Source organism: Artemia franciscana, chromosome 19 (genome assembly GCF_032884065.1).
Source record: "Artemia franciscana chromosome 19, ASM3288406v1, whole genome shotgun sequence".
In the NCBI taxonomy this organism is placed as follows: domain Eukaryota; kingdom Metazoa; phylum Arthropoda; class Branchiopoda; order Anostraca; family Artemiidae; genus Artemia; species Artemia franciscana.
This window is the reverse complement of record NC_088881.1, coordinates 33,717,322-33,741,531: the sequence shown is the minus strand read 5'-3', so window position 1 is coordinate 33,741,531 and position 24,210 is coordinate 33,717,322. Positions and strand designations below refer to the sequence as shown.

General features: G+C 32.9%; 1 long non-coding RNA gene across 1 annotated transcript in view; it reads left to right on the top strand.

The window, feature by feature from the left end:
- The window catches only part of LOC136039591 (uncharacterized), a 245,047-nt gene that overhangs the window by 26,954 nt on the left and 193,883 nt on the right, over nucleotides 1-24,210 (top strand). The window lies entirely within an intron of this gene.

The window sequence follows — 24,210 nt, the reverse complement described above, 5'->3', positions numbered from 1 at the left end:
AAAAGCTGATTTCCACTCTAGGATTTAAGCAGGCCTAAGTGTTTGAAGCTAGGTAGAACCGCCGGACCGAAAAGGCTTTTGAAACACCAGTCAAGAAAATAAAACTTGTATATATTTTCAACCAATCAGAGAAAAAACGGATTGGCCAGGATTCCTAAACAAAATTCTTTTTATTTATTGTAAGTATATCTTTGTAAACCGAATCTTACGCGTGGAGACCTTTATGGTTTTTGTCCGGGATAAATTTTTAACGGTATTGAATTGTCTAGACGATTTTTCCGGGGAGAGGAACAATTTTTCTATGGAGATGGAGCTGGATTTCCTGGCATTTTTAAAAAACTGTTTGAAATAAAATAAGATTTTTTCCGTCCTAAAGTCCGCCCAAGGAGCAACGTTAAAATGAACAGAAAATATTATATATATGAAGGGGATAGCCCCCTTTTTCTTTACGCTTAAGTTCAGATTAAGTCCGAATCTGTAAGAACAACTTCCAAAACGATTGAAAATGAGAGGCTTAAGTACTAAAACATTTCAGCATGAATATTTGGGCGTTTAGAAGGGGACAGTCCTCTTACTATGTTATCGTTTCTATCCGTTTTAATTTTTAATTATGTTCCTTGCTTTCAGGTGTTTTTTAAAATTAAATTTCTGGTGCAAGTTCATGTTTGCTTGCCGAAGAATATTCATTAATTTCAAGAAATCATTGCACATATTATTGCTTTGTATGAGTTTCTTGCCTTTCTATAGGCTACTTTGTTTTCGGCGTCTTTCTGAAAATAATGACATAAAAATCTCGTTTTCGGGCTATGGGAATAAAGCAGCAAAGGTAATATAGAACCTAAAGCAAAAAAATTCCAGAGTGTCATTCAGCCTATTTTTTTTAATTTATTTAAAAATAGTTCTTAGGTTTTGTCTGCAATGCCAGAAAAAATCGTTTTTAGCTATGGGTTCCAATCCTATACTCTAGCTCTAGAACCTACTCTGCTAAAAACTTGATTTAGTACGCGGATCCAAGCCCTACTGGAGCCTGAAAACGAAGCTATAACTAATTTTGGCTCCCGAATTTTGTAACAAAATTCCATTTTGAACTTGCCCCCGAAAATTCCCCGAATCTTGAAGACTTGTCCCCGAAAACTACCCGAATTTTTTAAACTTGTCCCTGAATTTTGAGATTCGAGAGTGGAAGCCCTGACGATAGCCCCTGGGGAAAAAACAACAAAAACAGAAACAAATAAACACGCATCCGAGATCTGTCATGTGGAAAAAAAAATGCAAAATTCCACATTTTTGTAGATAGGAGCTTGAAACTTCCACTGTAAGATTCTCTGATACGCTGAATCTAATGGCGTGATTTTTGTTAAAATTCGATGACTTTTCAGGGGTGTTTTTCCCTATTTTCTAAAATAAGGCAAATTTTCTCAGGCTTGTAATTTTCGATGGGCAAGTCTAAACTTAATGAAACTTATATATTTAAAATCAGCATTAAAATGCGCTTCTTTTGATGTAACGATTGTTTAAAAAAATCTGTTTTTTAGAGTTTCGGCTACTATTGAGACGGGTCGCTCCTTACGTCGGAAATGAAGGGGGGAGGAACTAATTTCCCAGGTTTTTCTTTCCACTCAATTGGACTGTCTGTCTTGGCTTTTCTACAATTAGCCATGACTTGATGCCCACAACTATTCATTTTAATCCCTCCCCCCTCCTAATTCGTTACCACGAACTGTTTGATTGTGCTTTTAGTCTGATTTTACTCAAGGTTTTTTTTTAACATAATGGATAAAGATTGAATATAAAATAATGCATAATAATTGGGGATATACGCCTCATGGATTAAACGGGCTGATAGAACATTGTTGAAACTTACACAATTATCATCCCGCTGTCATAAAATTGACTAGCGCTTTATTGAAAGCCCCCCCCCCCCCAGAAAAAATGAAATAAAGGTTACTCTCTCCCTACTAGAAAAAAAATCATTTAGTAGGCAATACTTATTATTAATTATAGCCCCTGAGCCTATTCACCATATTTTTCCCGTAAATTCAACTGTGAAAGGCTAAAAACTTGGAACAAAACAGTGCAGAGATGAATTTTTTATTTCTTACTGGATATTCTTTTGAGTTTATATAATACTGGTTTTTAATAAGATAAAGGTAGAAGCTCGATTGTTTTTTGTTTTTTTTTTTGCCTAGTTCTTCAAACTGCATGAGTGAACATTTATTTATTTAACATAATACTGTTGTTTAACAAGATTATGGTAGATAAGCTAGATTAGATTCTTTTCCTAGTTCCTCAAACTGCATGGGTGAATATTTATTTTCATATTCTGAGATAATCTGGGAAAAGCAGAGCGTGACTTGCTTCGGTGTAAGAAGAACAGATGAATGAGCTTTTTTATTTTATTGAATACCTGGTGAAAAATCATAGAGTATTGTTAGCATTCTAGATGAAAGGTTTTTTGCTCTCTGGAAAAATCCTTACATTGGGTAATTGAATCTTACAAGAGTGAATTTAGAGCCTTCACTGCAAGAAGGGTCTTTTTTTGCTCTTCTCTCCAATACTTCCCTATTTGTAGGGCTTACAAAATTGCATTGATAATTTGTCTATATGCCTGTCTTGATTTGGGAGAGGATTTTGTTTTCAGTCCACTTCTCTTTGACTTTGCAATTATAAAATTTTACTCGATAGTGATTCTCGAAACCTATTACACTAATTCTATCCTTATTTTGCGACAGAGTTCAATATGCTATAATTCGTACTTTTCTGTATAGAAAATTTTAGGGGTATTTATTTGTAAAGATTCTTATTTGAACCTTTTTTAATAGGTGTTGTGGAGCTGCAATATTTTTAATTTATATATGTTTTTCATTTGAGTTATAATTTTTGGTACAAGAGGAACGACACAGGCACATAGAGAAGGAAAGCTAGGCCACTAGACTTCACCATTTCTTACAATTTCGAAGTTAAAATTAATTTAGCTGTCCCACCAGCATTCAGTAGAGAATATTAACTGCACTTTCTTATTAACTAATTACAATTAATTAAAAATAATTATTTTATTTTAAGCACAATTTTCCAAGTTTTATTAAATTAAATATTAATTTTAAATTTTAATATTAAATTTTAAATATCAAGTAAGTGCAACTGCACTTACTCGTTAACTTATCGCAATTAATTAAAAAACAGCTTTTGGTTTAGCACTGTATTGGGGCTAAACAATTTACTTCGGGCTATTGTTTGCTGCTTATCTGTATCTGGAATTTTAATTTTTGTATTTCAATGTTGGTGTAAGCTACAATAAGGTATGCATGCAATAAACTAAGTGTGTAAAGGCTAATGTGCCTTTTTATTTTTATACAGTTTTTGCTTATAGCAAAACACTAGTCACTTTTACGACGGCATACGTGGAGGGGTGGTAATTTTGTTTTTTTACAGGACTCTTATTTTGTTTAGTATAGGTTATCTGATATGCCGATTGTATACTTCCTCGTTTTGCCCGCAATGGCGCTATAAGAGGACATAATAAGGTTATATTAGCGATATCTATTTTCGGTCTAGTGATTGTGCCGGTTTGGGCTATATGTTCTGCCGAGGAATGACTCATAGCCCTAGCAATACGGCAACTAAGGCTCATGATAGTATTTATTTAAGGTAACTAAAATCAAATGGAATTCTACCTTATAGTTAATTTGAGCGGAACGGAATCGGAAGCTTCGAAAAAGCTTGTTGACTTCTTAACAGCCGATTTCGATTATTTTAAGCTATAGCCTGAAATCAGACTTACCAACTTTCAAGGCTTCCCAGCTCCTCAAAATTTATGGGGAAATAATCTTTTAGATAAGATTAGAAAATGTTGAAAGGATAATATATAACAATTCTGAAATATGAATTTTCTAGAAATAATATAATTTTAAAAACATGCATTTTCAAGTAGTATTTTTAGATAAAGTTTTTGATTAAACTATTGTTTAGAAAATATTGGTCATAATACAGTTTTTCAAAATTCTGTGGTCAGTATAGATATCTTGATCAGTCTGACTGAAATACATAAAAGTAATTTTGACATCCATAAACATAAGAAGTTGATTTTTCATATAAAAAAAATAATATTGGATTAATGTTAGGTACACAGAGCCTAATCCAAGTCAAGATAGGTCATAAGAATAGAGTAGGGCACCTTCTTGGTTAGGGGGCTAGAAATTTTCGGAAATTCGAAGTCCAAGAAACATGGAGTTTTAATTTTGAATCACTGTTGTCATCAGGAATGAGGGGCTGTATAATTTGACTTACTTGTGTACCTTTCTAATATTTTTATCAGCGTCTATTTATAGTGTTCTAATGTTAATAAAGGCAACTTATAGCTTTATAGTAACAACTTGGTTCGATAATCAAACAGTTCGTGGTAACGAACTGTAGTAAGGAGCGACCCGGCTCAATAGTAACCAAAACTCTAAAAAATGGAATTTTGATACCAATAGCTACATCAAAAGAATCGCATTTTAATGCGATTCAAAAGTTACTCATCAAAAGTTACGAGCCTGAGAAAATTTGCCTTATTTTAGAAAATGGGGGGAAACACCCCCTAAAAGTCATAGAATCTTAACGAATCTTACTGTTTTAATCTTACTAATTTTTACTGTTTTAAAAAGCAGAGTTGAGAGAAAGAGCCAAACTTTAGCGTAAAGAGCGGGACGTTGATGAGGAAGCCGCCCCTTTCATATACGAAGTAATTTCTGTTCGTAACATAGACTGTAATGTATTGTACATAAGTCATAAAGGCCATAGACCATAATGTATATCCATCTTAATATGGTCCAGATTTATATGAAGTAATCTTCTTTCAAAGTAGATTTAAAAGTACCTAATTATTTAAAGCACGTTTTGTTTCTCTAGTACTGAAATCAGCCATAAGTGAAACATGGAATATTTCACTAATAATCATGTAGGTTGTCACTAAGGAAATGTTCATCAATGTCTCTGAAATATTGTCAACTAGTCCAAATTTTGGTTAGAGATAGAAAATCTCTTTTAAGGATTAAGATCTACAGGCGCCTCAGTCTCTCTCTTAAAAACCAAAAAAAAAATTAATAAAGTCGAAAATAAAGAAAAAACGTAATTTTTCAAATATAAAAATTTCGACTGGAGGAAGATGCGCTTGTCAAAGTTAGGTCTTCAAATGATGTGATCTTTCTGCTCAAGCTTTCTTTTTTTTCTATTTCAGATACGTCAAAATATGTAATGTAATTAAGGAGTTTTGTTACTTATATTTAGTTGTACTGTACAGTTCTGTACTACAAAAATCTAATTGTCTTATCGAATTTGTCGCCATGAACTAAAATATACAAGTAAAATCGCCCTTTTCACTGAGTTAAGTCCAAGCGTTTGCGTCACTAAAGGCCAAAATGATTATAGTGATACGAGTCCTCCTCTTTGAGTTTGCAGTACAGCCCTGTAAAGTACAACTAATTAACAGTAATTAAACTTTCAAAAAATCACCTAATCTGTAAATTTCATCAACAAAAACAACATGTTGACGTAGTATTGAGACATACAGCATCATTGGCAAAAAAATTGAAAACGAAAAATATCATTGTAATAGAAAAGGCGTTCAAAGGATCAGTTTCTTAAAGAATTTTACCCGGGTTGTATTTATCTTTCTTTTAAAAACTTTTTACAACCACCAATACATATCAAAACATATCATTTTAATAGAAAAGGCGTACATTGGATCAGTTTCTTAAAGAATTTTACCCGGGTTGTATTTATCTTTCTTTTAGAAACTTTTTACAACCACCAATACATATCAAAACATATCATTTTAATAGAAAAGGCGTACATTGGATCAGTTTCTTAAAGAATTTTACCCGGGTTGTATTTCTCTTTCTTTTAAAAACTTTTTACAACCACCAATACATATCAAAACATATCATTTTAATAGAAAAGGCGTACATTGGATCAGTTTCTTAAAGAATTTTACCCGGGTTGTATTTATCTTTCTTTTAAAAACTTTTTACAACCACCAATACATATCAAAACATATCATTTTAATAGAAAAGGCGTACATTGGATCAGTTTCTTCAAGAATTTTACTCTGGTTGTATTTATCTTTCTTTTAAAAACTTTTTACAACCACCAATATATTTCACGAAACAGTCCTCATTGGGTATAAATGTTTTCAGCACATATTTTAAAGTGTTTTCATCATGTCTTCAAGTGTTTTCAACTTCAATATAAGTAAAAACTATCAAAGCAAGATGATCAAAACAAATCATCTGGTCAGAGATCTAGACGAAAACATATGTTTAATTCAATAAAACTGGACTTCGTTGTTTTTTAAGTATACAATTCATCTCGTATCGTATTTATCAAAGGAAATGTAGAATTTCCACAAATGAAATTAAAGTCATTACAGTTTAGATCATAGACCATGACTCCTCCAAGTTCGCCGACTCTAATCCAAGCCACCTGAAAAAAACAAATCAAGAATTGCCACTCAGATTTAGGGGGGTATGTCAATGCTTAGCATAACTACACATAAGTTTGTTGTGACACTAAAAGGCATATATTGAACCAAACAAAAAACATGCATTAAAGCTACTTATATTTAGGCCAAGAGTTTTAGACGAAAAACATAATGTCGCAAATAAAATTGGATTCTTCCTGGTAAAATATACAATTGACTCCAGAAAACTATAGTGAAACCGAATTCTTTTTGTGAATAGAAATGATAGGATTAAAATAACTGGAGAAAAATGTTCCATTGAAGAAACGGCCACACCTTTCATGCATGCAAATAAAACAAATGTCAAAGCATTCTTTAAAAAAAGGCTTTTCATCTTTTAGTTGTTGTTTTTTTACTACCCTTCAGACTTTTATTTTTATTCTGCACTGAGGATGGTCGAACGGAGATCTCGATCGAAATGTAAAGTGTAGCGGGTCTGCATGCTTAATGTGCTACGTACAATTATTCTTCATATTATGTAGTAAGAATTGCTTTCTAACTTCACACTCTCCAAATACTTTACCCCCACCCCCCTAATGTGCAAATATGTAGCTCGAATTATATATTTCCCATCTATTCTGTCACTACTCTTTGTCTTGTCTCACGCTAAGCTGAAAGAAGGTGACGAAAATAAGAATGGTTCTATAATGCGTCAATGAATAAACAACTTGAGCGATAGGGCGTTTATCATACAAGTCATGTCATAATATTTTCGTTAACTAATACTTATTCTTTAACTACTCGTTTTGTTAATTATTCTGTAGATAAATATAACGAATGATTTCCGACTCGCTCTGACTGCTCAAGTGATTTCAAACTTTGTGAGTAGGTTCAAGTGCTAAGAAAAAAAAAGAAGAAACTAAACAAAGTAAAATAAAATAAAAACTAAACACAGAACATAAAAAAAACACTAAAGACAGAAAAAAGCATAATTGCTGTTCACGACCGTCCCGTGTTTTCTTTCCAAGTTTTTTGTATTCCAGCGTTTTGTTTTATTCAAGATAATTTAGAAAAGAAGAAGATGCTACTGAATGACTTTTGTTGATGACCTTAGATATAGTATGCTCCAAGTGAAAAGACTCGAAACTTTTGGATTTTTTCTTTACTATTTAAAATTTACAGTAGAACAGTAAGTATAGTAAGTTGTAAGAGTACAGGAAGTTGTTTTCCCTTGGCAGAAAAGTCTTTTTTCCTGTCCCAATGCAGTTCTACTGAGATCTCTAGTATCATTCCTCAACTTCCAAGCAGCCGTTCAGTTGATAGTTTTGGTTTGAGTAATAATGTCCTTAAAAAAATTGCTCAGTTTGTTTCGAACCCCATCTTACATATAACTAACCTCTCTCTTTCTTCTGGTGTTTTTCCTCATTTATTTTAAGTTTCGACTGTTGTACCTTTTCATATAAAAGGTGATTCATCTCAAATTTCAAACTATAGACCTATTTCTCTTCTTCCCGTCGTCTCTGAGGTTGTTAAAAAAGTAGTCTCTCTTCATTTGGGTTTAGTACTAATGTGGCTGCAGAAACTTCTCTCGAACTAGCCATCAGTGTGGTTCCATTTTCACCCCACTTTCTCTTCCTCGTATGCACTTTCAGATGCAACAGAGTTCCTCCGTGTTAATCTGGACAAGGGCTTATGTGTTTTGGGTCTGTTTCTTGATTTTTCAAAGGACTTTGATATGGTTGACCACTCTGTTCTTTTGTGTAAACTATCTTTATTTGCCCCCACAGGGCTCTGTGCTTGGACCACTTTTGATTTAATTTATATTAATGATGTTGTTGATGGTCTTCATCCGCTTGTTTAACCTGCTCTTTTTTCTGATGACAGTAGCTTTCTTATTGCTGCAGTGGACCTTCCATCTCCCACTTCCATGGCTCAAGGTCTTTTTGATAAAGTAAAAGATTGGTGCTGGTCAAATGGTATGGCTTTAACAGCTGAAGAGTTCCATTGTCAATTTCAGGACCCCTTACCTTATGAGATATGTACAGGAGCAAATCACCCTGACTTATGGGAACGATATTATACAACAAGCTACTATGGTGAATTTTTTTGGTGTGTATCTTGACTGTTTTCTTTCTTTTAAGCTGCTTACAACTCACACCCGTTCCCTCATCCTTCGCAAGTCTTCAATGTTGCACCGGGTTAACTCAGTTCTTCCTCCAGATGTTACGCTTTCTCTTTATTATGCTTTTGTTTTTCATTACCTTTCTTATTGCTGCTCTGTCTGGGGTAGTACTAATAAATCTCTTCTCTGCTCACTTCAAAGAGCCCAAAATAGGGTAGTGAAGGCTACTTTTCTTCTCCCTCGGCCTTACCCTTCCTCTGATCCTCATAATGATACTGGAATAGCTCCGATGGATCGTATTGTGGGTAAAGGTAATCTTTATTCAGCGCATTCTGCATTTCTAGGTACACTTCCATCGCCTCTGCAGCAGTTTTTTTTTCACGGACAGGCTCAGGTACTTTTTTTTTACGTAGTCCTTTTGCAGATTTATTTTACCCAAACGATCATCTACAGCAGCCCAGAGGTCTCCTGTTTATCAATCAATTCTATTATGGAGCTCCATCCCTCCGGATATCCCTCTATTTCTTTCTGCAAAGGCAGTTTAGTATTTTCTCTCTCTCCTTTGTTTTTATTTTCCCTGTTTTCTCTTTTCCTATTGTTTCTCCTTTTTGGAATTCTTTCCCAACTGATATATCTCTCTCCTATTCTTTTTAAAATTATTTTCAGGAATCTTCTTAACTTTTAAAGTCCTTGTTTATTTGTCTGTTTTTTTTTCTGTTTTTTTTTTCTGATGTTCTAATGTCAACTCGGTCTTTTCTGTTTCTCTACTTTGTCGGTTTCTATTTATTTCTATTATTATAATTACTGCCAGTTTTTTTACTGTATGCTAGTGTTTATTTTCCTTCATCTTTATTTCACATTTATTGTTAAATTTAGGGTATTATTTATGGTTCTTTTTGTGCTTTATTAATGTGTTGTATGGCCCATAACAAGCAAAGCTTCTTGGGCCGAAGGACTTTTTACGTTTGTAATAGTGTTTTAGTATTAATAAAATGATTGATGATTGATATAATAATATAATTTGGGATATATATTTGCATATTAGAGAGGAGCAAAGTATTTAGACAGCGCCCCTAACGTAGAATAAAGTAACCAACACAACCCCACCCCCAACGTGCAAAACAGTGCTGCAACAAGTACTCCAAATTTTTACTTCAGTATCAAGTATTAAGTACTCATTGTTTTTTTACCTAAATATCAAGTAATAAGTACTTCCCAATTTCTTACTTAAGTATCAAATATCAAGTACTTGCCAAAATTGTACTTAAGTATTATATATATATATATATATATATATATATATATATATATATAAATATATATATATATATATATATATATATATATATATATATATATATATATATACATATTTATATGTATAACTGTTCGGAGTAATATATTACTTCAAGCCAAAAAATGTCATTTTTTTGTGATTTAAAGTGGGTATCGACCATACACAAGAAGTTAAGCTATATTAATCCTAATATACTAAATTATGATGAAAGTTTAATAGTTTAGTAACAAGATTTCCATCTTTCCATATTAGCAGGCTATGGAGCCTGCTTTCCATAGTTCTCTGTTGTAGTAGCCGTAATCTTGTTACTAAACTATTAAACTGTCATCATAATTTAGTATATTTCATTAGGATTAATATAGCTTCACTTCTTGGGTATGGTCGATATAATTGACAAGTACCAAAAGTACTTTAAATCACAAAAAAACGACATTTTTTGGCTTGAGGTAATATATTACTCCTAACAGTTCTTTCAAGCAGTATGAGGAGCATGTGTACTCTATTAGATGGGGAAAAAAAAAGATGGAGTTGAGAAAGGAAGTGAAAAAAAATGTGTGATGTAATATTTCCAAAGATAGACCTGTACCTCAAGTACGACCTGAGTGTTGTGCGAGGTGCAACAAGTGAGAAAAAGAAATTGGGTCGTGGTACTGTGGCAATCTGTATTACTTTTTGTTGACAACAGTGCTCTTGAATGGCTTGCAAGGTTGGTTTTCTTCCTGCCAATTGGGCTATTAAATTTTCAGCATCGTGGGACGACAAAATAATCCTGTTTCTAATATCTATTTGATCATTTCTCTTCTTCGGAGTCTTGCACCAGAATATAAATATAATTTGTCTAGGACTTTGGGTGCCCCCTTTTTATTTGTGTATACCCCATATCTTCATCACCATTCCCAGAAAATAAAAGTATGGAGATGGTTTAACGTCCCAATAAAGATAATAAATACGCATAATTCTGACACATTTTTTCGAGCATTCTCTTTTGCCCTCAGAGTGATTAAATTAAAAAAAACAAGTTTTTTTAACGGAAAGTAAGGAGCGACATTAAAACTTAAAAGGAACAGAAATTACTTCGTATATGAAAGGAGATCCTTCCTCATCAACGCCCCGCTCTTTACGCTAAAGTTTGACTCTTTCTCTTAACTCTACTTTTTAAAACAGTAAAAAACTTTTAGCGTAAAGAGCGGGGCGTTGATGAGGAAGCATCTCCTTTCATAAACGAAGTAATTTCTGTTTGTTTTACGTTTTAATGTCGCTCCTTACTTTCCGGTAAAAAAACTTGTTTTTTTATTTAACTTCTGAACGTTTTTGAATCAATGCATGTTTTGATTTTGGCTCTCCGCAGATGAATAATTAAAACGAAATTTGCATATTTATTTTCTTTTTGCTAAATGGCTTTCTCATAGTTTTGATCGAATGATTTTGAGAAAAATGGAGCGGGGGAGGAGGCCTAGTTGCCCTCCGATTTTTGGTTACTTAAAAAGGCAACTAGAACTTTTAATTTTTTTACGAATCTTTTTATTAGTAAAAGATATACGTAACTTACAAATTAGCTTACGTAGCGAATTTCTGTATTCTCATGTTTTTATTACGTATACAAAGGGGTTCACCCCCTCGTCAGAACCTCGCTCTTTACACTAAAGCCTAAATTTTGTTCCAATTTCTTAAGAATGACCCCTGAATCACAAAAGCCGTAGAATAAATAGTTGAAATTACTAAAAATACTTAAGCTTTAAAAAGAGCGAGGTATTAGATGGAGGTGAGCCCATTATATGCGTAATAATTTCTGTTTGTTTTAGATTTTAATGCTTCTCCTTACTTTCAGTTGAAAAAACTTTTTCATATTTATTTTTTCATTGTATTTTTTTAAATAATGCTAGATAATCCTGCGCTCCCTTCATGAAAATTTTCTTCCCCCATGACAAAGTCCTCCAAGGAAAGTTTCTCCAACATATTCTCCTCTTCTCAACTCCTCCTCCCAACCTAAAAATCCCCCTTAAAAACTCTGTACACTTCCAAATAACCATTACTATATGTAAGCACTGGTCAAAGTTTGTAGCTTGTGGCCCCTCCCACGGGGACTGTGGGAGAGTAAGTCGTCCCCAAAGACATAGTTATAAGGTTTTTTGACTACGCTGAATAAAATGGCTATCTTAGAATTTTGATCCGTTGACTTTGGGAAAATAATTAGCGTGGGAGGGGGCCTAGGTGCTCTCCAATTTTTTTGGTCAGTTAAAAAGGGCACTATAACTTTTCATTTCCGTCAGAATGAGCCCTCTTGCATCATTCTAGGACAACTGCGTCGATACGATCACCCCTGGGAAAAAAAACAACAAAAAAAACAAACAAATAAATAAACACGCATCCGTGATCTGCCTTCTGGGAAAAAAAAAACAAATTCCACATTTTTGTAGATAGGAGCTTGAAACTTCTACAATAGGGTTCTATGATACGCTGAATCTGGTGGTGTGATTTTTGTTAATATTCTATGACTTTTAGGGGTTGTTTTCCCCAATTTTCTAAAATAAGGTAAATTTTCTCAGGCTCATAACTTTTGATGGGTAAGACTAAACTTGATTAAACTTGTATATTTAAAATCAGCATTAAAATGCGATTCTTTTGATGTGGCTGTTGGTATCAAAATTCCATTTTTTAGAGTTTTGGTTACTATTGAGCCAGGTCGCTCCTTACTACAGTTCGTAACCACGAACTGTTTGATTATCGAACCAAGTTGTTACTATAAAGTTATAAGTTGCCTTTATTAACATTAGAACACTATAAATTGACGCTGGTAAAAATATTAGAAAGGTACACAAGTAAGTCAAATCGCATAAAGCGGTGGCTCGTAACTTTTGATGGGTAAGACTAAACTTGATTAAACTTATATATTTAAAATCAGCATTAAAATGCGATTCTTTTGATGCAGCTATTGATATCAAAATTCTATTTTTTAGAGTTTTGGTTACTATTGAGCCGGGTCACTCCTTACTACAATTCGTTACCACGAACTGTTTGAAAAGTTCATGAAAATTATAATTCAACTTCGTACTCTGAATTATTTCCAATCACAAGAAAAGTATCCGTGGAGGCAGGGTGTATTTTGTTTTAGTTATGAAAAATTCAATCAAGGAGAGGGGTTTTGCAGTCAGAGAGAAATCAAGATAATATACTACTACTACTAACTACTACTAATAACTCACTGCAGCACCAAGCCGCCTGAGGCCAACACAGCTACGCACGCTCCTCCTCCAACCTAATCTATTTAAAGCCTCCCTCTTTACACCCTCCCAGGAAGTTCCCATTTCCTTTAAATCCTTATTTATGACATCCTCCCAACCCAGACAAGGACGACCTGTTTTCCGTGTAGCCCCAGACGGTTGGCCAAAAAGGACAATCTTCGGTAATCTGTCATCCTTCATCCGTAGAACGTGGCCTAGCCATCTCAACCTTTCTTTCATTATAGCCCCAGAAAGCGGGATTGAACCACAATTTTCGTACAACCTACTGTTTGAAATACGGTCAGTCAGCCGGGTACCCAGGACAATCCGTAGGCAATTTCTCTGGAAAACATCTAGTAAATTTTCATCTGCTTTTTGGAGTGTCCATGCTTCAGAGCCATATTTGACCACTGTCATCACTGTAGCTTCCAATATTCTAATCTTGGTTTGTAGGCTTATCTTTCTATTCTTCCAAACTTTTTTTAACTGTGAAAAAACACCCTGAGCTTTAGCTATTCTACTTTTAACATCTTCACTGCTCCCACCATCTTTACTAATAATACTACCAAGGTAACTGAAGCTCCCAACCTGATCAATCTTTTCGTTACCTAAGGTCACCTGTTCATCTTCACTTATTCCTAACCTTAGTGACTTAGTCTTCTTAACATTAATTTTCAAGCCTATTTTAGCACCCTGAACTCGTAAAACCTCTAAAAATTCATTCATTTTGCTCACACTTTCATCTAATATGCTTAAATCATCAGCATAATCTAAGTCCAGGAGCGTTCTTCCTCCCCATTTGATTCCATGGTCTCCAATTGCCTTTCCTGTGCTCCTTAAGACGAAGTCCATCAAAATGATCCATATAAAGGGGGATAGAACACAACCCTGCTTAACTCCTGATTTAATACAAAACCAGTTGCTAACCTCATTTCCTACCTTAACCGCAGCAGTATTATTCTCGTACATAGGCGACTACAACAGAGAAGAAGACACAAAAAAACATACAAAGGTACACAAAAAAGACAAATTTTTATAAATAAAAAAATATGGAAGTCATCGACTGTTTATCTCAGCTAGATCAACCATGAATGAAATGCCAAGCTCTTATGTAGAAAATAGTCTAATTAAATAAAAATGACAAAAATATAAGAATTGACAGAAGAAATCTCCAAAGAACAACCAATTTGAACTAATGATCTTTTAACAATTAATAACATTATGCATCAAACATTCTCACTGATTTTATTTGTACTTTTCAAGACTCTTCAAGACAAATATAAATGTCAGTAAAGCGCCAATGGCGCAGAAGGTTTTAGACTTTTACAGCAAGAGAAGGAGGTAAAGCCAAAGCTTTTGTTTGTAAAGATTTCTGTTCGTTTAAAGCTTGATTTGGAAATATGATCTATGATTGTGTATTTAATTTCTGTTAATTTTGGGTTTCATTTATTGTTTAATAGTAAGTATTGGTCGGTTTGAGTTTGAGCCATTGTTGGTTTCTATTTATTCTTATCTTAACGTTAATATGGCCTTACGTTAATTCTTTTTCGGAAATTATTTTTCATATAATTTCAATTCAAATGAGCCCCGTCCGATGTTGATGCGGCCAATCCTTCCATGGAAACCCTGTCTGTTGATAATGAGCAAGTAGCTTCACTTAAACCCGTTGCACTGAGTGAAGTTGCGGGAGGGGGGGAGGCTGTCCTCCCAAAAGATACTATTACTGGACCCTTCAACTATCCTCTACACATTGGCAATTTCAAAATTTTGATTTAATTTGTTTGGAGAGATGATGGGATTTTATTTGGGGGGGGGAGGGTACTGGTTGCCCAACAAACACTTATAACTCTTAAAAAGAGCACTAGAAGTTTCAATTTCCAGCTGATTGAGCCCCTTTCGAAGTTTCTACGACACCTCTTTTTATACGAAGTGGCTTGGTCAGAAAAATAATAAACCAGTCTGCCCACATCGCTGTTTACTTAAGCAGCCCTTTTGCTCTGCCTATGATTCTTCTTTTGATGTTTAAATTATAAATTAAGTTTTTAACCACTAAGAAGTGGTAAAGTCTAATGGTCTAGCTTCCCTTCAAACTATTAATAGTTTTCAACTATTAACGTTTGAATTATAAATGAAGGTTTTAACAACTCAAAATATTTTGTAAGATGTATTGAATGGAAGTAAGTGCAAGTCTGGCCAATTATATTGACCACACCAAAATTCTTCATCTATGTGATTTTTTTTTTAAACCAGTTTCTCTCTCTGCATTTGAAGAAAATTAACTTAGTCTTAGTGAGATAAACTACATTGCATATATATTTTAGTTAAATCCTTAATATATAGAATTAGTTAGGCTAGGTATTTAATATAATACGTTCTTAGCAGTCTGATTTCCATAATTTTCTGTTATAGTCACCATAATTCTGTTACTAAAGTATAACATTTTCATTATAGTTTAGTATTTTTCATAAGGATTAATTCACTTCTTGGGTGCGGTCGATATAATGGACAAGTGCCAAAAGTACTTATGCTTCCAGTATTAACTTATCGAATCAAGTTGTTACTATAAAGCTATCAGTTGCCTTTATTAACATTATATATTAGAACACTATATATAGACGTTGGTAAAAATATTCGAAAGGTACAATATTAAGTCAAATTACATAGCCCTTATTCCTGATGAAAACGGTAATTCAATTTTAAAACTCCCTCATGTTTCTCGGAATTGGAATTTCTAAAAATTTCTAGCCCCTTAACCAAGAGGGTGCCCTACTCTAATCTTATGATCTATCCTGACTTGGATTACCCTCTGTGTACCTAAAATTAATCGAATATTTTTTTCTATATGAAAAATAAACTTTTTATCTTTATGGACGTCAAAATTACTTTTATCTATTTAAATCAGACTGATCAAAATATCGATACTGACCAAATTAAAAAACAGGAAATATTGTGTAGAAACCTCTTGTTATTATGTATCTATTTAGCCACAATGTCTGTTTCGATTCTCTGTCTCGACTAATTTATTTGCAGAATATATGTTTCATATCATTTTCAGTTATTTTTGAAATAGATTTTAAAAAAACTGTATTATGATCAAAATTTTATAAATAACAATTTAATTAAGAACTTTAATTAAAAATACTTTTTTAAAACAAATATTTTTAAAAATTATAATTTTTCTTAGAAATTTTATATTTCAGAATAGTTATAAATAGTCCTTTCAACTTAAATTATATATTCAATAATTTCCTACTATAATAATTTTTGAAAAGCTGGGAAGTCTTGAAAGACGGTAACTCTGATTTCAGGCTACAGCTTCACATAATCCAAATTGGGTTTTAAATGCCAATAAAAGTTTTCAAATCTTCTCGTGTGTTTGCCCAAATTAATCACAAGGTAGAATTCGATTTGATTTTAGTTAGCCCGAAAATAGCAAACGCTCATATAAGCTTATTATGCCTTCTTATAGCGCTATTGTCTGTAAAACGCGGAAATATACAATTGGCATATTAGGTAACCTACACTAAGCAAACTAAGAGGCCTTTGAATAAACGAAATTACCACCCCTCCACGTATGCCGTCGTAAAAGTGACTAGGGCTTTGCTATAAGCAAAAAACTATATACGCACTCAGTTTATTGCATGCATACCTTATTGTAGCTTGCATCAACTTTGCATTACAAAAATTAAAATTCCATATACAGATCAGCAGCAAACAACAGGCCAAAGCAAGTTGCTTAGACCCACTACAGTACTAAACCAAAAGCTTTTTCTTATTTAATTGCAATTAGTTAATGAGTAAGTGAAGTTGCAATTCTCTACTGAATGCTGGCTGGATAGCTAAATTAATTTTATGCGAGTAACTTCGAAATTGTAAGAAATGGTGAAGTCTAGTGGCCTAGGTTTCCTCTTGTACGCGCCTGTGTCGTTCCTTTTGTAACAAAAATCATAACTCAAATGAAAAATATTTAAAATTAAAAATCTTGCAGCTCCATAACAGACCTTAAAAAGGTTCCAACAAGAAGATTTTTTATTTATCTTGACAGATAAATTCCCCTAAAAAATTTTATACAGAAAATTGCAAATTATAGCAAATTGAATTATGTCGCAAAATAAGGATATAATTAGTTTAATAGGTTTCAAGAAGCACTATCAAGTAAAATTTTATAATGGCAACTGCCTATTGAGGGCAAAAAATTAAACACAATAAGCTTATAAATTTGAAACACATCCAAAAGGGACTAAAATTCTTCAAATCATTAACATTATATTCTCTACACCTAGAGTCAAAGAGAAGCAGACTGAAAACAAAATCCTCTCCTAAGTTAAGAAAGGCAATTTTTTAAGCCCTACAAATAGGGAAGGAGTGGAGAGAAGAGCAAAAAAAACACCCTTATGGCAATGAAGGCTCTAAATTCACTCCTGTAAGTCTCAATCCCCCAATGTAAGGATTTTTCAGGACAGCAAAAAGCCCCTTATCCAGAATGCTACCAATACTTTATTGTTTCTCACCATTTATTCAGAAAATAAATAAATAAGAAAACTCATTCCTCTGTTCTTCTTACATCGAAGCAAGAAGAACAGAAATAAAGTTACGCTCTGCTGTTCCCTGATTATTTCAGAACATGAAAATAAATGTTTACTCATGCAGTTTGAGGAACTAGGAAAAGAAACCAATCCGGCTTATCTAGCTTAATCTTATTAAAAACAGCATTATATGAACTAAAGAATGCCTAGAAAGAAATAAAAAATTTACCCCTGCACTATTTTGTTCCAAGTTTTTAACATACCACTGGTTAATTTAGTGGGAAAATATGCTGAATAGGCTCAGGGGCTATAATTGACAATAGGTATTGCCTACTATATGGTCTGTTTTTTTCTAGTAGGGGAGAATAACCTTTGTCTCATTTTTCTGGGGGGGGGGCTTTCAAGAAAGGGCTAGTCAATTTTCAACAATGTTCTATCAGCCCGTTCAATCCATGATGCGTATATACTCAATTATTATGTATTATTGTATATCTAATCTTTATCCGTTATGTTCAAAACCTTGAGTAAAATCAGGCTAAAACCACAATTACAGAAAGGTTTATCGTTACTCAAGGTTAAAATAGGTGTAAACTTATGAAATGTCAAAAATTTCATCCAAGATTTCAAAAACTCCTGCTTCTTCGTCATGTGTGTAAATTCAGAGCCGTTTTTAGGGGGAGGAGCCGGGTCAGGATCCCTGAACGCTTCAGCTGAGGGAAAATTCCTACTCCGATAAAATTTTAACTTTATTTCGGCTTTTTTGCTTGTATTTGAGCTGGGTTAGAAGTACTGTAAATGATTTTTCTCAAAACACCACCAACCCTATGAGAAGCTCTGCGTACAGTTACAAATAAGCTAGATTACCTTATCTTAATTTCTCTCTGGCTGCAACACCCCTCTCCTTGAATGAATTTTTTCAGGTGCCGGTTTGGCTACTTTTCTTATGATTGGAATGAGAAGTTTCATTATATTTTTCGTTAACTTTTCAAACAGTTCGTGGTAACGAACTGTAGTAAGGAGCGACCCGGCTCAATAGTAACCGAAACTCTAAAAAATGGAATTATGATATGAATAGCTACATCAAAATAATCACATTTTAATGCTGATTTTAAATGTATAAGTTTAATCAAGTTTAGTCTTATCCATCAAAAGTTAGGAGCCTGAGAAAATTTGCCTTATTTTAGAAAATAGGGTGAAACAACCACTAAAAGTCATAGAATCTTAACGAAAATCACACCATCAGATTCAGATTCAAAATCACACCATCATATATATGTATATATATATATATATATATATATATTACGAAGAGAGAAACAACCAATGCAACAGCACAAACACATTGAGACAAAAAAAAATGAAAATAAGGTTGAGATGGCTAGGCCACGTTCTGCGGATGAAGGATGACAGATTGCCGAAAATTGTCCTTTTTGGCCAACCGTCTGGGGCTACACGGAAAGCAGGTCGTCCTCGTCTGGGTTGGGAGGATGTCATAAATAAGGAGTTAAAGGAAAAGGAAACTTCCTGGGAGAGTGAAAGAGGGAGGCCTTGAATAGATTAGGTTGGAGGAGGAGCGTGGGCAGCTGTGTTGGCCTCAGGCAGCTTGGTGCTGCAATGAGTTATTAGTATTAGTAGTATAATATAAAGAAAACGTTCGATAAGTAGTACAAGATTGGGATCTACATTGTCTAGCATCGCTTGCACCATGTTATTTTCAATAATTAAATGAAAAGGGAAAGAAACAGACTTTAGATTAGATCGTCTCAATGAATAATTAGAGTTTGAATAATGAAAATTATCTTTGTCAGCTTTAAAACTGAAATATTGCAAAATCATACTGGATAAAAAAAAGGAGACATTATTTGCTTCGATGAGTTTCAGCGAATAACTTTCTATTCTACATTTCTAAAGGTTATACTTATATTATCACTTAAAAATGGTTTTATAATTTCAGTAAACAGCGTTTATTAAATTACAAAAGATCATAAAATACACCGTGAGGGCAAATACAAGCATAAATGTTATGCGGGGTGTGCAGTTATACTAGATAAACTTACAAATTAAATGACTAGAAGTTTTCTAAATCTAATAAAGCAAAGATCTGTATTATATTTCCACGTTGAAGAATAATTTAAGACTAAAAATAAGTTTTCTGTGATCATTCCCGCTCATCCTTTGCAAAGATTATGCATTCACTGGAGGTAAAATCGACGGAAGTGAGTGCAAGAACCCACATATGAGCTTTTAGCTTTGGATGAACTCAAAATAGGAGCAATAGCAAAAACCAAATTTCAATTTTAATTTCATTTACACTTTTTTATTGATTTCTTTTTTCTTATATTCGTTTTATTCACTGAAAGCATTCTATATTTTCATTCAATAGCTGTCAATAATAGTGTTCTAGTGAAAACAAGGTTCTAAAAATTCGTGCTAAGAAATAGAATTAAAAGATGAATTACAAACCAGTCAATGACCCTCCAAACTTATTTTATAATCTTAGACAACAGTATTCTTAATAGACAACGCTGCTTCAAGAACTAAAAAAAGAAGATTAAAACTATTTTTTGTTGTGAGTCAGCAATAGTAACACTCACTCTCTCTTTTGTTGTTGCACCCTTTATTTCACATTCCCTCACAGGCTAGCTTATCAAAGAGAAGGTTTCAAAGACACAATACAAAGATTGAGGTTTACGAGGGTTTCTGACGATGACAATTTCAGTAATACACTGCTTACTTCTGCTTCACGTCACCTCATATAAGATGGAGATTAAGACTCTTTTCAAAATTGTAAAACGAAAATCTATCATTTAAAACGACTGTTCTGTATGATATAATTATCTGTACCTATAATATATATATATATAATATAATTATGTATATAATTATATATATATATATAATTATATAATTATATATAATTATATATATTATATAATTATATATATAATTATATAATTATATATATAATTATATATATATATATAATTATATAATTATAATTATAATTATATATATAATTAAATATATAATATAATTATTGGTATTTGGCAAGAAATAGAATTAAAAGATAGATTACAAACCAGCTAGAGACCCTCAAACTTGATTAATAATCTTGGATATCAGTATTCATAGTAAACAACGCAGCTTCAGGAACTGAGCAAAGAAGGTTGAATTCCTCAACTTTTAACGCTTATTCAACATTACCTAATATGCTAGCTTATCTAAGAAAACGTTTCAAAGATAATAAAAAGACTGAGGTTTAATAAAGGTTTCTGACGTCAGGTCTAATAAGGTCTGAAGATCTAATAAGAGTTTCTAATAGTCACCTGGCTTGCTTCAACTTGACGTCACCTCCTATAAGAGGGGGTTTAGGCTCTTTTTAAAATAGTAATACAAAATCTATCATTTGAGACAACTAATCTGCATAATGTATTTATTGGTTACTATTTTTTACTTATCTTAAAGGTTCTTTTTGCCACAAGACAGTTCCTTTAAAAAGATGTTTTCTACTTACTTTATGACATTTTAAAAAATTTTATGAAGATTTATTTTTTATTTTTATTACGGATAATAAGTGGTCAAGGGTGGCAATAGGTTTCTTCGCAGCTGTTAAACTCTGGTTCAACAGTTTTTAACGATGGCTCTGTGGTGTAACTTTGTCCAATCTATTCAGTAAAGCACAAGTCGATTCACTAAAGCATTAAAAAGCACAATTTGAGCACCCTCTACATGTTCAGAGTCACAAACATAACACGACTGACACTACCTTATAAAATCATCTAAACTTGCGTTAAAATTAACCTAATTTATATGTTTTGAATCAGCATGTTTGTCACATTACAAAATATGCTTAGCAATTTCAATTTTGTCAACATTACCAAGATTATCATTTATTATAATACTTTACAAGAGGGGACTTTCATTTCATTTCTGAATAAAACAGATGCCAGAAAAATAAAATGCCTGAAATTATATAAATAATTATATAATATTTATATAAATAATTATATAAATAAATGCCAGAAATTATATTTAATGTGATAATTAATGTTCTTTTAAGTAGAATTCCACACTTATTTATCTCTAGTCTTGTTTGATATTTTCCTCTTAAGCTGCATCATGTCAGTTATGTTTAGAAGAACATTGATGTTTTACATAAAACATAGCAAAAAAAAAGAAAGTTTTTTTAAGCATTATAAATCATCTTTTCATGGATCAGCTTGGACAGTTCAATTTCCTTTAGTTACCATTTTTACCCTTCCACAGTCGCTAATATAGGTTGATTATGATAGACTTTTGATACGTTATTCTCTTGATTTTCGTCATTTTGGGTGTAAAAGTCACTTTTTATTCTGAAAAATTAGAAAAAATGACGTATTTTTAACTTACGAAGGAGTGATCGGATCCTAATGAAACTTGATATTTAGAAGGATATCGTAACTCAGATTTCTTATTTTAAATCTCAACCAGATCCGGTGTCATTGGGGTGGGAGGGCGGAAATATCAGAAAATACTTAAAGCGGAGACATCAGGATGAAACTAGATGGGAAGAATAAAAACAAGTCTGAGATACGTGACTGACATAACAGGACCCGATCCGCTCCCTTTGGTTGAGTTTGGGGGGGGGGGTAATTTGGAAAAAATGAGGTATTTGTAACTTACGAACGGGTGATCAGATCTTAAGGAAATTTGATATTTAGAGGGATCTTGTGCTTTAAATCTCTTATTTTAAATTCCGACCAGATCCTGTGACATTGGGGGGAGTTGGAGGGGGAAACCAGAATTCTTGGAAAACGTGAAAATTGCGGTATTTTTATCTTACGAATAGGTGATCGTATCTTAATGAAACTCGATATATAGAAGGATATATAGAAGCAGTGATGGGGACGAGAAGTTTTCTTTAGGCAGATCAGCACAGCAGCTTCCCAAGTTAAAAATAGCTATCTTTTGTCAACTATTACATTACATTTTTTGTTCGAAATAAATTAAAGTTAAAGACAATCCATCTAACCTGGATAAAATCGTATGCAATGGCCCTAATAAGTCTTTCTTTAGCGACCTGTTTTTTAGACTGACTTGATACGGCTAATGTCCGTGCAAAAATACTGAATTGTTCCATATTGTAAAGTATTTATTTAAATGTATCAAATTTTGTGTGATTGTATTAGACTCTACCGGCAGAGGTGAAATTTACCAAAATGGTACAACTTTACCATTGTTGGCAACACTTATCAGGAGAAAATCAAGATAACAATTGCAGCAAAAATTAGTGTTACAAAATAAAGGCTGAATTTTTGAACAAATTCCAACAGATAGGCTAATCCAAGTTGGTAAATATGCAGTTCAAAACATTATTTGGCTAGGATGAACGTAGTAATATATGGATGAACGTAGTATGGATGAACGTAGTAGGATGAACGTAGTAAATACGTATTTTGCAACATTAACGCAGATATATCAGCCCTTAAAAGGATAAAAGGGCTCAAAACAGTCCTTAGTAACCAAAATTTGAAAAATATGTTTATAAAAAACTTGCTCCTGGGAAAAAACTGCCATTTGAGCTGATTCATTATTTTCCTTAGTCTTAATAGTCCAATGTTGATTAGAACATCTTCCCTTTCCCTGAAAGATTGTTCAGTTCCTTGAAAAAACCTAGCCTAGGCAGCTGAATCCATGTTCAAAGAATTAGCGACAGGAAACCTGTGGTTTCCTCTTAATTACTTTAGATTCCCCAACTTCTAGGGGGTAATTGTTCCCCTTGCCCCCCTCCCTGTGGGCATCAACTTGTAGAACTATCGTTTAGATTCTAGCATAGTAGTCTACTTTCGTCTAGTTAAACATATAATTTTGATATTCATGCACCTCTTTTCTTAGGATCTATGGAGTTTGTAGCATAATAAAGAACCCATCAATAAATTTGGGCATTATACAGTTTGTTTATAATGCTTTCAGAATAATGGGGGTTACAAGTTCTGTTATTTCGCTTGGCTTAAAAAGACCAGGAAAAATATGTGAAAATACGGTGGACAAAAAATAGAAGATAAATTTTTTTATTGTACTTGATTTGAATGAACCTCTACATGCCAAACAATTCCTATATTAGAATATATTGGATTGGAAATGAAATTTTTGCTAATTAGATGTTGTTGATTTGGGCTAATTTTTTTATTTTTCTATTTATTTTAAATTCATAGTTTTAATTTAATTTCAATTTCACTATAATATTATTATAATATTATACATGACATCTTAATTATAAAACAACTAAATTATTGTTTAACAATAAACAGTTAAATAATAAATGATTAGATAGTTAAATATATAAATAAAATTCAAAAGCTTTTACTTAACAATTAAAAATAATTTCGTTTTTTCGTATAATCAAATCTAAAAAAAAGGTATGAAGACCCTGGGTGAGAAAAAGAAAAGATGTATATTTGTAGGTGTACTTATATTTAAGCTCCAAATACAGAGACATCCCAAGAATTAGTAGGGGCTGAGAGGGTAAAAATTTCTCTATTATATAGGATGATTTATTTGATTTTTAGTCTTGATTCTGTTTTTTCACTTGATTATATTTTTTTTCAATAGCTTTGGTAGAATAT